Source organism: Cornus florida, unplaced genomic scaffold (assembly GCF_030987335.1).
Source record: "Cornus florida cultivar Cherokee Brave unplaced genomic scaffold, ASM3098733v1 CherokeeBrave_3.0.0_Hap2_Chr11, whole genome shotgun sequence".
Taxonomy (NCBI): domain Eukaryota; kingdom Viridiplantae; phylum Streptophyta; class Magnoliopsida; order Cornales; family Cornaceae; genus Cornus; species Cornus florida.
The window spans coordinates 30,527,037-30,535,564 of NW_026775581.1; the positions used below are offsets into that span (position 1 = coordinate 30,527,037).

Consider the following 8,528-nt stretch of genomic DNA (forward strand, 5'->3'; position numbering starts at 1 on the left):
TTATGTTTAAAGCCTGATCTTAGACTTCTAATAGATTTATGTGATTATGTTTCAATATTGAATTACATTGTTATAGCATGTAACGAATCGCACATTGAAGATTTGACATGTGATGTTATTATAGCATGTAACAAATCGCACTCTGAAGATTCGACATTGTCATCCTATAGTAGTTGTGGATTTAGAGCATGTATTGTGTGGTTCCAATCTGATAAGCTCTAAAAAGTACGTATTTAAACCCCTTAAGCTTAGGCATTCAAATACCTTTATCTATCTTACTTTACCGTTTTAGATTGATTTCGTATTATTTCCTTTTTCAGGCACTTATCCCAAAAATAAGTTAACTCAACCAAATAAGAGCTTAATTGAAGCAAATCTGGGATTAAATAAAGAAAGGGGCAAAGTGGAGAAAGAATGAATCAAATGAAGCCAAAGGTGGGAAGCAGCAAAGTTCGATCGATCCAAGTTCAAGGTTCGATCGATCGAACAATGATCGATCTCAGCACTTCAAGATAGATCCAAGCCTTGACCCAAAAGCATAAAGTTCCAAAAGTTCGATTGATCCAACACCATCCTTCAATCGATCGAACACTGTTGTCCTTATTCAAATGATTGATCCTATCCACAGCTGTACCACCCACTAACCATTTTTGTCCTTTTCCCATAAATATATCCCATAAATATCTCAGATTTGTCTTTTTCTAAAAAGCTCATCCAGTTGGATCGATCCAGCCTAAGTTTGATCGATCTCACTTACTTTGGATCGATCCAAGACCAAGGTTCGAATGATCAAACTTCCTCCAGTGCGAAAAAGTTAAAATTCCACCTCATTGAAAGTTGTCCTTTATCTAATCATTAGGGAATATTATGTGCACGGCCCCAGCTTATTTTGGGTATCATTTTGACCTACCTATATAAGGATAAGGATTGCTTTTTACAAAAGCCAACATTATTTTCATATCATCTCTTGGAGAGGAAGCTTAGAGGAGGAGGAAGCTAGAGACACCATAGGAGTTCTTCATCAAAAAGGAGCTGATTTCAACCATGGAATTAGCCCTTGAGGGTTGGAGCATCATCACCATGAGTGGCTAGACATCCTCTTGGGGCTAAAGTTAGTCCCAAGCATGTTTTCTATATCTTAATCTTGTGTATTATTGAGGGATTAATGTTGTAATTGATGTTTTGACATTTTGATAGATATAGATCTTGTTTATTCAATGATTTATGTGGTTTAATGCTTCCAATTGGTCATTTCATTCTATCCATATGTCTACGTATGCTAGAATAGATGTTCATGTGCTTGTCTCTAGATTTTATGTTATTGATGCATGTCTATGTGTATTGATGCTATAGATTTGGAGATTGTCAAAACATAGTGCTTAAAGGAATGCTCTTGTGATTCTCTTGATGGTTCATTCTTATACCTTGATGGATTGTACCTCTCCCCTAGTTTATTTTCATGCTAGTAGTGTAGATGTAGTGTAGTTGTAGTGTAGTATTAAATGGGAGGACAAACTATGCTTGTTGTTTGATGATCCAAGCTTTTGAATGCAAGTAGCATATGTCTCTATCCTTATGTTGTATTTGGATTGTGAGCTTAATGAAAGGATTAATGACTTGTTTTGATTTATAGTGCCTTTCACATGTTGTTTAGACAATATATGCTTCATTGCTTAGACATATTGTGCCTTTCACATGATGTTTAGACAATACATGCTTAACTAGTCATCCTTGTTTGTTGAATCAACCAAACACACACACACCAATATTATAACACACTATTTTCCCTCATTAATCACTTATCAATGATATAGAAATGCATTACTTGGTGGTGATCTCTAAACCCCAAGATTTCTCTCTCTCTCTCTCTCTTTTACTTACTCTTAATTGCACTCTTTTGCTATTACTTAGTTTAATTTAGTTGCTCTTTAATCAACCAACCAACCAATTGTTTGATCACTTGACCTACTAGCCCTAATTGTGATTCCACGACATTGCTCGATCCTCATAATCCCTTGGGACGATCCCTTCTCACTCATACTACATAGTATAGGTGTTAAGCGGTTTATAAATTTAAGTATGATGCCCACTTGACACTAACCTCCAAACTCAAAGTGTTGTGCATTATTTTGTGCACACGTTCGGGAAAGCATCAAAGTTTTTGGCGCCGTTGCCGGGGATTTGTTTATTAGATTTGGCACCGTCGGATTTGTGGAATTAATTAGGATTAGTACTCTTTTGGTCGTGTCTTTACTTTATTTTTATATTTTTTTTTTGGTTACTTATTGTGTTGATTACTTAACTAGGTGCATTGTTGGAGAAGAAGCAAGCAAAGGAGCAATCAAGCATTCAATTCAAGCAAGTAAAGAAAGTAAAAAGCTAAAAATTCTAAAAATTGCTAAGCTAAGCTTTAAATTTGGAGTTGAAGTGCCAAAGGACCTTTATGAGACTTTCTTTACTCAATCCCTTAGTTAAATCGTCGGCCCGTGTAGAGGCTTATTTTTAATTGTCTCGCATCATTGTTGTTAAAGCATAGGAGTATGAATTAAATGTTTGTGGAAGAAGTCTAATTGCATTGTTGTGAAGGCATAGTGTTTGTTGTGTTTTGCATCGTGCATGCATGGACGTCGTTCATTAAGACCAACTCCTTGTCCCTCTTGATTTGCATCTTGAATCTATCGTTAGAAATCCTAGGGGAAGAGGAAGTTCAAAAAGAGCCAATCTTTCAATGGATGACCATAATGATAATCATGTTGAGGACCTTGGTCATATAGACCAACAAGGTATCCTTTATCCCAATGTACACAATGAGAACATACAAGTACCATTAGGCATGCCTAGGCCATTCATTCACCAACCACCACAATAATAAGGCCAAGTTCCATGTGGAATGCCAAGGCTAATGTATGCTCCACAACCTCCCATCAACAATCAAGGAATTCAAAAGCAAGGTGTTCATGTTGTACCTCAAGTAGCTAATCCACCTCTTGCTTTAAGAGACTATTATGTGCCTAATGAGTATAATGCACCTACATGCATCCAATCGCCTCCATTTAGAGCACATCATTATGAAATTAAGCCACAAACCATTCAAATGCTTCCTAACTATCACGGACTTCCAAGTGAAGAACGTTACAAGCATTTGGATGAGTTTCTTCAAGTATGTTCCACCGTAAAATATACGGACATGCCGGAAAAGGTTTTAAGCCTCAAACTTTTTCCATTCACCTTAAAAGACAAAGCAAAGTATTGGTTTAACAATCTTAGGCCTTTTTCAATCACTTTTTGGGCAGAAATGCAACAAGAGTTCTTGAAGAAGTACTATCCGATTTCTAAGACCAATGCCATGAGAACCTCAATTCGAGAATTTTCACATGGGGATGGAGAAACGTTTCATGAGGCATGGGAACGCTTCAATGAATTGCTTAGGAAGTGTCCACATCATGACATGCCCAAATGGCAATTAGTTCAATACTTCTTTGAGAGCTTATCGGACAACTATAAGGGCATGGTTGATGCTTCCATGGGTGGCTCATACATTGATAGGCATGAGGATGACGTGTGGCGTCTCTATGAAAGCATGAGTGAAAATTCTTTGCATAGAACACTATTATCCAAGAATGGTAGAAATTCACAAGGTAGGAAGAGTGTTGGCTTACATCAAGTCGACCATTCAAATGAAATAACCGCCGAAATGAAGTCTTTGTCTCAAAGGTTTGATCAATTTTTTATTAACCAAAACTCGGCGAACCAAGTATCTTCCTTCCTTAACCATTCTCATCGTGCATCAAATGAAACATGTATGACTTGTTCTAGTGTTCTTCATTCTACTTCTCATTATCTTCACGGACAAGTGCAAAGTGAACCTAAGGAACAAGTCATTGCGGCTTTTGTGAACCAAGGGAACAATCCTTATGGTACTCGTTATAATCCAAGTTGGAGGAATCATCCAAATTTCTCTTGGAAAAATGAAGGAAAGGGCTCAAACCCTCCCCAAGGCGGTTTTCAAGGGAAGTACATTCCACCTCCACTTCAAAACCAAGGATCCCAAGGTTATAGACCCTATCAATCACAAGGGAATTAATTTGTTAATTCTCATTTTCCCAACCAATCTTATTCCCGAGATAATACTAGAAATCCCGCCTTTGAAGAGAAAGTTTTGAATGCTTTAGGCACTTTAGAGGCTAACAATCAATTACTTCATTCTCACTCTCAATCTATTGCGAAGCTAGAAACCCAAGTAGGGCAAATAGCTAGCACTCTCAATGTGAGAGAGAAGGGAAAGATACTTATAAATGCCCCACCTAAGCAACAATGTGTTATGGAAACCCATTCCTCATCGGAAGGCCACACCATTGAACATGTTAATGCGGTGACTACCTTGCAGAGTGGTAGGATTGTGGACAATCAAGTTAGAATGTCCAATGAAGAGACCGAACCGGTGCAACCTCAAGTTATCACCCGTCCCGTTTCAAATCCCATTCCTCCTTCATTGCATATATATAACCTTGTAAATGAGAAAGTCTTGAAAGATGTGTTTGAAAAATGATGTTGAAAAGGTTTTGTTGAAAAATGATTTGAAAACTTCTTGTGTTGAAGAGAGTTCAAAAGAAAATTTTGAAAACGTGTTTGAACCAAAGGTTCCATTTCCGGATGCCTTAAAAGGATCCATTTCAAAAGACAAGCAAAAGGCAAAAACCAATGAAATCATGGAAATGTTTAGGCAAGTGAAAGTTAATCTTCCACTATTCGATGCAATCAAGCAAATTCCGGCTTATGCCAAATTCTTGAAAGCCTTGTGCACCCAAAAGCGGAAGAACAAAAGCCAAGCACCAAAAAAAGTGGTTTTGACATAGCAAGTAAGCTTAATTTTGCAACATAACACTCTTCCAAAGTTTAAGGACCCCGGTTCACCCACTACATCATGCATTATTGGTGATCATATCATTAATCGGGCGCTTCTTGACTTAGGAGCAAGTGTTAACCTTCTTCCATACTCGGTTTATATCAAATTGGGCTTAGGTGAATTGAAACCAACATCGGTAGTTTTGCAACTTACCGACCGATCCATTAAGAAGCCTAGAGGTATAATTGAGGATGTTTTGATAAAGATTGACAAATTCTTTTTCCCGGTTGATTTCGTTGTCATAGACACGGAACCGGATCCCAATCCTAAGAGCCAAAATCCCGTTATCCTTGGCCGTCCTTTCTTGGCAACCGCTAATGCCAACATCAATTGTAGGACAGGGATAATGAAGATTTCATTTGGCCACATGAAGGTGAAGTTGAATATCTTTAATCCCATACCCAATTTTTTTGACATATATGAAGGAGAAGTTAATGTTGTAGATGAATGTCATGATCTTCAATGCCAATGAAATGAGCTTTTGTGTAAAACCAAAACTTCTAAAGGATTATCTTCAACCTTGCATTCTAAAAGTCTTGTTTCAAACTCTTACTTTGAAAGAGCATGGAAGCCCAAAGGTTGTAATTGCATAGACAAGGGACCAAAGATTTCTTTTGAGCTTAATCCAACAAGTTCTTCAAAGAACCATTTGTTGGGTGGAGTTCAAAGCATCTATCACCCCAACAAGGAGGGGATGCGTTATAAGATCTTTGATCCGGGCTAAAAGAGCCCAATGTCTTGCTAGAGACGTTAAAGACTAGCAAAAGCATTCGTAGGGTGTCAAAACCCTATTCCTCCCCTATTTCTATCTTTCATTTCATTTCTTGTGAAATCTAGATACTTGTTTTTGGTTCATATGCATTTTAAGGAACTTTGGTGAGGATTGCATAAGCTTTCATGTCATTATTGAGCATTCTGCATAGTTCGATCGATCTTAAACTTGAGTTCGATCGATCGAACTCCATTCTGTATCCAACACTTAGAAAAATTTTCAACCTGCAGAAACCAGCATCCAAATCACCTCTCTATCCCATCGTTCGAACTAACTCTTAAATCGATCAAGAGATGTTTAATCTATCCAACTTCCAAGTTCGATCGATCTCATGACTCAACAGTTAGAAAAATTTTGAGCATGCATCCACCTGCATATTTTTGCTCTCTGTCTTATCGATCGAACTCTTGTTTCGATCGATCTCAATCTTCATTTCATTATTTTGATTTTGTTTTGACTTTTCAAATTTCCAAAAATCCAAAAACATTTGCATTTGTATTTCATTTTATTTTCATTTTATTTCATTATATTTTATTTTATTTTTCAAAAATTCAAAAATATTCAATTTTAATTAATTTTTAATTATTAGTGTTTATTCAATTAAATTAAAAAAAAAAAAAAAAAAAAAAAAAAAAAAAGAAAAACACTTTGAAGAGAGTTCATCAAAGTTCGATCGATCATAGTTGAGTTCGATCGATCGAACTCTGTCGGGAATGTTTTTAAAAATAGAACCGAGGGTTTGCACGATCGATTACAAAGATCGATCTAACTCACCCTCATCCTTAAAACCCTAACCTATCTTCGCCGCCGTCACTGTCCAACCACTTAACCATCTCCGGTGAAGCTTTCCGGCGAGTTTACAAGTTTCACATCTCTCTCTCATCTCGGATTCCATCTTTCCTTCTTCACATCCACTTCTCTCACTTGTTCAAGGTAAGAACCGAGATTCACCTTGAGATTTGATGTTCGATTTGATAGTTCAATGATTTCCATATTCGATTTAGGTTGCTTAGATGGATGAATCCGCTATTGATGAGCCTTCGAAGCATTGTATATTTATGTGTATATACGTGTGTATGTTTTGTAGATATTTTGAGATTTGTTTAGGTTTATTGGAGTTTGGGCTTCGATTTGTGATGGGATTAGAGGATTTGTTGTGTTGATGGGCCCACAAACACGTTCGTGTGGGCCCCATGCTTCCAAGGTCACAGATCTGTGACCTTTGAGTTTTCAATGTCGCACAGTTTAATTGATCAAACTAGCATCTTCGATCGATCTTGAGAGATCGATCGAACTCATGTCTTCGATTGATCGAAGTAGTGAGATCGATCTCACTTACTTTCGATCGATCCAACTTTTGTGATCAATCTCACTTCTTTTTATAATCGATCAAACTTCACAGATCTCACCAACACACTTCATTCATCATATCTTATGTCATGCTATCATATCTATGCCCAATGCCTGTGATATTCCACATTGGATGCATTTCATACTTACATTGTTTAGCATGTTTCATATTCTACCACTTGCATAGATTCATGTCATATTTGTTTTGTCTATTTTACTTGACATACATGATTCTATTTCATGCTTTTAAATTTCTTATTCTGGCACTAACTCCCATTGAAAGTTTTTCTTTTTCTTTTTGCAGGCCATGGTAAAGAGGAAGACCGTTGCCAATAGGCAACACGGGCCCACCTGACATACTAGGCCACGAACAGAGGAGCCAGCAGAGCCCTCTTATACACAGCGGGAGCCAGCACAGGCTACCCCGCCTCAGTCACCATCTCATGAGCCTGAGGATGACCACATACAATCCACTTCTGCGGCTCATCCTGCTTTCACTCCATCACCATCTCCTCCGCAAACTAGAGCTGAGCATTCACATATACTACCTTAGCCAGCTCAACCTGCTCAGCCAGCTCATCTGCGGCATGATAGGCCCACACCTCGATATGCGCATATGACACTCGACCATGAGTCAGAGTTTGACACGGCCTTCTTCTCTCGATCGGTGCTGACCCGATCCGCCTACCAAGATATTATTCAGAGGGGCCTAGTCGCTATTCTTGCCCCCATTACAGAGCGGATCTACCCACGGCTAGTTCGATTGTTCTACCAGAACCTCCGACCATCGCCGCGTACCACAGCCGAAATGGTCACTTCTATTGATGGCCATCCGATCACCATTACAGTGGACACTTTAGCTCGTTCTTGCCGCTGTCCACACAAATGTCCCCCAGAGCTTCAGGACATATATCTGAGGCTATTCAGGCCTTCATATGCTGACATGGCAGTTTCCCTCATAGGTCACCATGCCAGTGGCGAGACCTTCGCTACCCGGACATTCCTTCCTGACGACCTATGGTTCATTGATTCCGTTCTTTGCCAGAATATATACATTGCGGGGCACATGATTCAAAGGAGGGGCGATTATCTGACAGCCCTTTACTCTTTCTACACCAGGCACTAGGTGTCCATTCCCGCGCTCATCTGGAACGTGATGAGGAAGTTGTATGACGAGTACATTAGCAAGGAGACGCCCGGATGGGCTAAGTCTCTTCCTTTCAGCCACCTCATCACCCAGATTCTCATTGACCAGCGTTACCCCATCCATCCTCGGGAGCACCCCGAGAGAAGTTCCTATCACTACCTCAAGAAGGACTGGAACAAAACCTACCGCTCCCTTATTACTAGGTTGCAGGACCACGCGGTACTGGCTGTAGTGAAGTTGGAGCTGGAGGAGGCACAGGGACAGGCCCAAGCATAGGTAGAGGCACCGGCAGAGGCAGCAGCAGCACATCCCGCAGCGGACAACGCACCAGTCGATCCAACTGCCGAGCATTT

The 8,528-nt window shown here is 39.3% G+C and overlaps 1 pseudogene; it reads right to left on the bottom strand.

Moving 5' to 3' along the window:
- Nucleotides 1–3,351: 3,351 nt before the first annotated feature.
- On the bottom strand, nt 3,352–3,450 carry LOC132287353 (small nucleolar RNA R71; annotated as a pseudogene).
- Between the last annotated feature and the right edge of the window lie 5,078 nt (nt 3,451–8,528).